The sequence below is a fragment of the Rosa chinensis genome, unplaced genomic scaffold (assembly GCF_002994745.2).
Source record: "Rosa chinensis cultivar Old Blush unplaced genomic scaffold, RchiOBHm-V2 RchiOBHmChr0c06, whole genome shotgun sequence".
In the NCBI taxonomy this organism is placed as follows: domain Eukaryota; kingdom Viridiplantae; phylum Streptophyta; class Magnoliopsida; order Rosales; family Rosaceae; genus Rosa; species Rosa chinensis.
The window spans coordinates 159,864-169,268 of record NW_020126820.1 but is presented as its reverse complement, the minus strand read 5'-3'; positions in this window follow the sequence as shown (position 1 = coordinate 169,268).

Here is a 9,405-nt window from a genome sequence, read left to right as displayed (position 1 = left end):
CACAAGTTACTATTCACGACTTTACTATTTATGATTTATACAAGTATAAAGAGAAGTACAAATTACAAACTATCCACAATCTTTTCACAAATAAACCACGTAAGAAGTTTATACAAATATAAAATGTACAAAACAACACAATTTACAAGTGGAGGTTATGTTCAAGTATCTTATTATCTTTACAAAATAAAGTTAATATCTCAATTGATTACAAGTTGTAAGTCGAGCCCAATAGAAACCACTACTATTGGTGAGATACGATCTAGGGATAGTCGCCTAGACATAAGTCACTTCCCTTTGTTTCAGAAGGCTAGATGGCCAGATTAAGAGGTAAGTGAGAGGGAGGACTCATTTTGGTGACACTACGGAGGCTACTCCCTCATTGAGGTTTAGGCCCCTATTGGCTACTCCCACATTGTGGTTTACGCACGGTCTATAGTATCTCTGAGATCCAATTTGAACCCATCACCCAGGGTCTCAACCTAAGACACCACCTATATGCCCCTTACTCAGCTTGAAAAGAACTCATGTGTTAGACAGTTCTCCAAATGTTAATAAAAACCGCCCTCAACTCCAAAAGACCTTAGAAAGGCACTAATGAAGGGTTAAGGCCAATATTAACAAAAGGGCCCTTATCTACTCATACGCATTTACACACTTATAATAAATCAAGAATTTAACAATATTTATAATTAATTCTTTACATTTCCTTTGTTTAACAAGATTAGACACCATTTACACAAAACTTTCACACAAACAAACAAAACGTCACTATTCACATCTAATTATCTTCTTTTTCTTTTTTTTTTCTTTTTTTTTTTTTTTTTTTTTTTTTTTTTCACGAAATTAAGTAAAATTACTTCTATTCTTTCCTTTTCTTTACAATTATTTTCAACACTTAGGTACGGGAACAGGGAGTCTCGATGTGCAATGGGACTGAAACAGTTACCCTTTTCAAGACTATGTTTAATCCAATATACCTTAGTGAATCACAACATTTTCTTTTGTTATAAATACCATTGATTTCGAATTCAATTCCAAGCGGTAAATCAAGAGGACGTGCGGCCCAAGTATAGTCGTCTAGACACAAAGTCCCTCCTACATCCTTTGGGCAACCTTACTGAAATGGCCAGGTAGGGGAGGACGAACACAAGAGGTAGGATCCATTTTGGCATGAGCTACTCCCACATTGTGGTTTAGGCTCATTTGCACGCACTTCTGAATCCAAGAACCCGTTATGAACGTTGTCCCCTTCCTAGACACCATCCCACATAGGCTATACTTACTTGGATATAAAAGGTCCTAAGTGTGAAGACAGTTCAATGAATGTTAATAAAGGCCGCCCTCAACCTTAAGGGACCTGAACTAGGTACCAATAAGGGGTTTAGGCCAATATTAATAAACACGACTTCACCTATTCCATCTTTAATTTACAACCTATAATTAAAATTCGTATTCAACAATATAAATAACAACCTAAGTAATTAATCTACTAATTTTCGACAATTACAAAATAATTAACAAGTAAAATTTTTTTTTTTTTTTTTTCGGTCACAATATACAAAACAAATATTCACAATATGGCAAATGATTTTTCAATCCCCGGCAACGGCGCCAAAAATTGATGTCGCTTTTATCGAGCGACCAATTTAACCCTGAAATGTCATTAGTAGTACGTAATAAATAGGGATCGTTCTATTCCGGGGATTGAGGGTACACCTGTCATTGTCAAACAATTAAACAATTAAAATTAAAACAAAGTATAATATTTACAAAATATAGACATATTTACGAAAAGGGGGGAGTTTTTGGTTTTTGGTTTTAATTTCCAAAAATAAAATCTAAGTTACCTAAATAATTAAAATGCAAAAACATAAAAATACAAATGGAATGCAAGAACAAAGATCAAAGTCGAAACTCATGATTAAAATTAATTCAAGTTCATCATTGTTCATCATAGTCATGCAAGAGGAGTTGATCATGTGAAACGTTCAAAAGCAAACAATTTCCCATATTTACTTTCAATGCTAATTAACCTAAGTGAAAGCACCTAGATTAATTCTATCAAACATGCAATCAAGCCCTAGAAAGCTAGTCAATCATGTCATGTTTAACGCAATAAACACCTAGAAAGGCTATCAACTCAAATGTGCAACTTAGTATGAAAAAGTCCACCTAATTGCAATCTTCTTTGATTAAATTCGGTTTTTGTACAAAACCTTTACTACTTATCGATTCAAGAACACAAAACCAAAAAGTTGATTCATGTTCTCAAATTCGTAGCAACAATCACATAAGAACCCTAAATGTTTCGAACCATTCAAGATAATCATACAAAAGATTTCTATCATGCAAATTTAATCAAACACTCACACAAAAGCAACCATAAATTGCAATATATGAATCTGAAAATTAACAATTCATCATAAAATTTCAGAAAACAATACTTGTTCATACATATGTGTCAACTAAGGCAAAACCAACGAAAATACAAAGCAAAGGTACAAGGAGAATCGGATTACACCGTGATGAAGATGAGATGAATGAAGTGATGATGTGGTCTCTTGAATTTCGAAAGCAATCTTCAAGGTGGAGGGTGGATGGTGTGCACGGCTTGTCTTCTTCTTCCTTGGCCTTGCTTGCACTTCGTGGTTGCCCTAGAGGATGGAGAAGAACACGGCTAGGCTAGAGAGATTTCTGAATTATTTTCTCAAAGTATAAACGCAAAAGTGTGGAAAATTCGGAACCCTTGACGTTGAGAGAAGAGAGGAATATATAGGGGACGGCTTCTAGGTCTTCAATCCGTCCACAACCCTAGCAAAGCTCACGGCAATCTCTTGCTTCCTCCACATAATTTTCTCCAATGATTTCGTGCCACATAAGCCCTATGAGGTGGTGCAACCAATCACAAAATTCCAATATAAATTCCCTAAATAATCTTGCCGAAATATATATAGATATTTTCTGATTTCCTTCACCAATTTCGGCAACAATATACTTAGAGAATAAAGGGGGACGAACCTAGACTCCTTTGAGAGCTTTTTGTGTTCAACACATATTCTCTTTCCTTTAAAAGCTCCCTAAGAAATCTCCACGAAATCTCTTTATTTTTTTCTGATTTTTCCTCACGGCAAAACCCTTGTTTTTCTCTTCATTATCTTTTGCCGAATTCCCTAGGGTTTGCACGGCATCCCCTTGTTTTCCTCTTGGCTTGGACGGCTAGGTCTTCTAGGGTTTTATCTCTTGATTTATTTCCATAAAAATAACCCTAGAAAATCTCCACCGAAATCTTCTTATTATTTTCTGATTTTCCACGTCATCTTCCTTGTTTCTCTCTAGGATTTCACGGCAACAACAACTTTAGTGCTAGGGTTTGCGTCACAAACCCTAATGTCATGGGCTTTGATGGGCCTTTATCCAATTTGCCGAAAATCCAAAGAGTTCTTGGGCCTCGTTGCTTCATCTTCAAGCCTTCTCATTTTCCAACGCAAAACACATTATTTTTCCATTTCTTTTTCATGGTTGCGTTGGAAACTTGCTAGGGAAGCCTTCCTCCATTTTGTAGGATTTCCTGGTTGGACTAGGAAAGCTTGTTTCTTCATTTCTGCTCAAATGTGTGGGCCATTTTCTCTCATGTTCGTTCGTCTTGATGTTCGCAAGCTCCTCTTTCCATTTGTGCGTTCATTTCCACTTTCTAGCTCGGAGGTCCTGAAAATAGAAACTAATATGAAAAATGGAAACTTACCTAATTTGAAAAATAGAAACTTTCTAAAATTGAGAAATGGAAAGTTTCTAAAAATGAGAAAATAGAAACTTACTAAAAATGAAAAATAGAAACTTTCCAGAAATGAGAAATGAGAAATGAGAAATGAGAAATGAGAAATGAGAAATGAAGACAAAAATGGAAACTTTCTACAATAAGGAACTTTCCCAATCAAAGAATGGAAACTTTCCCAAACAGGGATTTTTCAAGGAAATGGCGCAGAAAAGTGTAGGGAAATGCAGTTAAAACGTCGCATTAAAATGCTCCTATCAAATCTTTTGGTAACTCTTTTCACATAGAGCCAGGTAGTAGAGGAACGATTTTGGCGGAGCTTAGCTCACTTGTTTAGCGAGGGACGAGACCCTTTGCTAGCACTTCTCGTATCCAATCAACCTAGACACCCTATGCTACTAAGGTGCGCCACATGAGAGAGAAGGGTGTAAGACTAATGTTAAAGACAAAGTCCTTCACCTATTCCATTATGGTCAAAAACTTATAATAAAATTCATACTCTCAAAAACCTGATTTTTACTATTCACGAAAATTTTATACAATTATTTCTTTTTCTTTTCTTTTATTTACAATTATTTCAACACTTAGGTACGGGAACAGGGAGTCTCGATGTGCAATGGGACTGAAACAGCTATCCTTTTCAAGACTATGTTTAATCCAATATACCTTAGTGTATCACAATATTTTCTTTTGTTATACATATCATTGATTTCGAATTGAATTCCAAGTTGTAAATCAAGTGGACGTGCGGCCCAAGTATAGTTGTCTAGACACAAAGTTCCTTCTACATCCTTTGGGCAACCTTACTGAAATGGCCAGGTAGGGGAGGGCGAACACAAGAGGCAGAATCCATTTTGGCATGAGCTACTCCCACAATGTGGTTTAGGCCCATTTGTAAGCACTTCTGGATCCAAACCCGTTATGAACGTTGTCCCCTTCCTAGACACCATCCCACATAGGCTATACTTACTTAGATGAAAAAGGTCCTAGGTGTGAAGACAGTTCAATGAATATTAATAAAAACCGCCCTCAACCTTAAGGGACCTGAACTAGGTACCAATAAGGGGTTTAGGTCAATATTAATAAACACGACTTCACCTATTCCTCTTTAATTTACAACTCACAATAAAACTCGTATTCAATAACATAAATAACAACCTAAGTATTTACTTTACTAAATTTCGATCACAATATGAACATATATATAATATTTACGAAAACAACAATATTCACAATGCAACAAGTGATTTTTCAATCCCCGGCAACGGCGCCAAAAATTGATACGCTCAAAGCAAGCATATAATTTAACCCTTTAAACATCATTAGTAGTATAAGCAAATAGGGATCGTTCTATTCCGGGGATTGAGGGTACACCTGTCAATGTAGGACAATATAAACAATTAAAATAAAACAAAGTATAATATTTACATAATATAAACACAATTTACGATTTAGGGGAGGTTTTAGGTTTTGGTTTTCGAAAATTAAAAGAAAGAATAAAACTAAGTATAAACAAAAACACAAATACAAGAATGATATGTAAGAAACAAAGATTAAAACCGATTTCATGATTAAATTCGAATACAAACCTACATTGTTCTTCCAAGTCATGTGAAAGGAGTTGATCATGTGAAACATTCGAAAGCAAACGATTTCCCATATTTTACTTTTCAACGCTAATTAATCTAAATGAAAGCACATAGATTAATCCTATCAAACATGTAATCAAACCCTAGAAAGCTAGTCAATCATACATGTTCAACGCAAGAAGTTCAAGGAAAGGCTATCAACTCAAGTGTACAACTTAGTATGAATAAGTTCACCTAATTGCAATCCTCTTCAATTGAATTCGATTTTTGTCCAAAACCTTTACTACTTTGATTCAAGTTTACACAAAACGAAAAGTCGATTTCATGTTCTTAAACCTAGCACCAATTATATCAAAACCCTAAGTGTTTCGAACCACATAAGATTAAAATACAAAAGTTATCTATAAAGCAAACTCAATCGAACAATCACACATAAGCAACTTTGGAATCACAACATAGAAATCGAAAATCCTTAATCAATCATAAATTTTCAGAATATAAACCTTGTTCAAACATAAACGTTAACTAGAACAACATCCAACGAAATCAAACAAGGAGAATCAAAAGTGATTACAAGAAAGAAGGTTGAATTACACCGTGAATGGAGAGATGGATGAATAACTCGAATGATGAACTAATGAAACTCGAAAGCAAGCTTCAAAGTACACGGCTTCAAGGTGGAATGGATGATGATGCTCACGGCCTAAGCTTGCTTCTTCCTTCCTTGCTTGAAAACGCCAAAAATTGCACTAGAGAATGGAGAGAGCTTCCGCGCGTAGAGAGAATTTTCTGAATTGTAAAGTGGTTCTTTGAAACGTCTAGGGTGAGTGTATATATAGGGAACGGCATGTCTTGGCTTCCAAGCCGTGAGTTTTCTGATTTATTTACCAAGGAATTAAATTAATAATTCCACATGCCTTCCACCAATGAGAAATTGCCAAGTAAGCCCTAGTGTGTCATCCAACCAATCATAAAACTCCAAGGAGATACCCTAATATATTCTTGCCGAAATTCCTTGAATATTTTCTGATTTTCTTCTTGATATTTCGGCCAAAACATGCTTAGGGTTTCTAGGAATGAACCTAGACGCAATTTGGTCTCTTTCTTGATTTCTTTCCTTAAACTCCACCCTAGAAAATCTCTTGCGTAATCTTTGATTCTTCCCTTGATTTTTCACGCCACTTTTGCCTCCTCCTTTTGATTTTCACGGCAATGCAACCCTAGGGTTTCCTCCATGCGTCACAAACCCTAATTCCATGGGCTTTTGATGGGCCTTGATCCATTTTGCCGAAAATCCATAGAGTTCTTGGGCCTCGTTGCTTCAACTTCAAGTCTTCTCATCTTCCAACGCAAAACTCATTATTTTTCCATTTCTTTTTCATGGTTGCGTTGGAAACTTGCTCGGAAAGCCTTCCTCCATTTCGCAGGGTTTCCTAGTTGGATTAGGAAAGCTTGTTTCTTCATTTCTGCTCAAATGTGTGGCCCAATTCTTCTCATATTCGTTCGTCTTGATGTTCGCAAGCTCCTCTTTCCATTCGTGCATTCATTTCCACTTTTTAGCTCGGAGGTCCTGAAAATAGAAACTAATATGAAAAATGGAAACTTACCTAATTTGAAAAATAGAAACTTTCTAAAATTGAGAAATGGAAAGTTTCTAAAAATGAAAAATAGAAACTTACTAAAAATGAAAAATAGAAACTTTCTAGAAATGAGAAATGAGAAATGAGAAATGAGAAATGAGAAATGAAGACAAAAATGGAAACTTTCTACAATAAGGAACTTTCCCAATCAAAGAATGGAAACTTTCCTAAACAGGGATTTTTCAAGGAAATGGCGCAGAAAAATGTAGGGAAATGCAGTTAAAACGTCGCATTAAAATGCTCCTATCACATGCAAATTTAATCAAACACTCACACAAAAGCAACCATAAATCGCAATATATGAATCTGAAAATTAACAATTCATCATAAAATTTCAGAAAACAATACTTGTTCATACATATGTGTCAACTAAGGCAAAACCAACGAAAATACAAAGCAAAGGTACAAGGAGAATCGGATTACACCGTGATGAAGATGAGATGAATGAAGTGATGATGTGGTCTCTTGAATTTCGAAAGCAATCTTCAAGGATGGTGATGGATGATGTGCACGGCTTGTCTTCTTCTTCCTTGGCCTTGCTTGAACTTTGTGGTTGCCCTAGAGGATGGAGATGAACACGGCTAGGCTAGAGAGAGTTTTCTGATTTTTTTCTTCAAAGTGTAAAACGTAAAAATCGAACTCCTGAACGTTGAGAGAAGAGATGAATATATAGGGGACGGCTTCCTTTGTTCTCCAAGCCGTGTAACCCTAATGAAACTCACGGCACAATGATATAACTCCACATAATTTCCTCCAATGCTTGCTTGCCACATAAGCCCTATGAGGTGGTGCAACCAATCACAAAATTCCAATATAAATTCCCTAAATAATCTTGCCGAAATATAAAGAGATATTTTCTGATTTCCTTCACCAATTTCGGCAACAATATATTTAGAGAATAAAGGGGGACGAACCTAGACTCCTTTGAGAGCTTTTTGTGTTCAACACATATTCTTTTCCTTTAAAAGCTCCCTAAGAAATCTCCACGAAATATCTCTTGAATTTCTGATTTTCCACACGGCAAAACCCTAGTTTCTCTCTTCATTATCCCTTGGCCGAATTCTCTAGGGTTTCTCTTTTATTTTGCACGGCCTCCCCTTGTTTTCCTCTTGGCTTGGACGGCTAGGAGTCTCTAGGGTTTTATCTCTTGATTTATTTCCATAAAAATAACCCTAGAAAATCTCCTTTTAATTTCTGATTTTCTTGGACGCCACCTCCTTGTTTATCTCTTGAAAATTCACGGCAACAACAACTTAAAGGGTTAGGGTTTGCGTCACAAACCCTAATGTCACGGGCTTTGATGGGCCTTTATCCAATTTGCCGAAAATCCAAAGAGTTCTTGGGCCTCGTTGCTTCATCTTCAAGCCTTCTCATTTTCCAACGCAAAACACATTATTTTTCCATTTCTTTTTCATGGTTGCGTTGGAAACTTCATTGGTGGGCCTTTCCTCCTTTTCGCAGGGTTTCCTGGTTGGACCAGGAAAGCTTCTTTCTTCATTTCTGCTCAAATGTGTGGGCCAATTTCTCTCAAGTTCGTTCGTCTTGATGTTCGCAAGCTCCTCTTTCCATTTGTGCGTTCATTTCCACTTTCTAGCTCGGAGGTCCTGAAAATAGAAACTATACTTAAAATAGAAACTTTCTAAAAAAATGAAAATAGAAACTTACTAAAAATGAAAAATAGAAACTTTCCTAAACTGAAAAATGGAAACTTGCCAAAAATGAGAAATGAAAACTACAAAAATAGAAACTTTCTACAAATAGGAACTTTCCCAATCAAAGAATGGAAACTTTCCTAAACAGGGTTTTATTAAGGAAATAACGCAGAAAATGTAGGGAAAAACAAGTAAAACGTCGCATTAAAATGCTCCTATCAAATTCCCCCACACTTAGCTTTTGCTAGTCCCTTAGCAAAATCACACTAAGACTTAACAGAAATTAAAGACTCTAAACATACAAAGACTCTATAGCCCTTCAACTTTTTGTCTCAGCAATCTCTTACTTTCACAACACCAAGATTAGCACTTCACCAAGAATAAATGTTTAGGCATTCGAGAGTTAATTAAAACACATAAGTTACATATACACAAGTAGGACTTGGTTGGAACAATGGTGATGGTTTCTGTTAAGCATGCTTCAAACAAGTATGATTCAAATCTCACAAGTTATATCCCTCTTTCTTCTCTCAGATCATGGCAATGCTTAAAAGCTTATACACTCAAGTATATGTGAAAGATAACAAGTATATCACATAATGTAAGAAACGAAAGCACATGTATAATTTTCTTTAGAGATCTCATGAAGGATACCAACTACTTGCACAGATGGACCCAAGCCATAGGTTCAACTCTTGTAACTCATCTCCACATCAAGGGCTGTCCCATCTTAAGGATCAAGAAGGTCT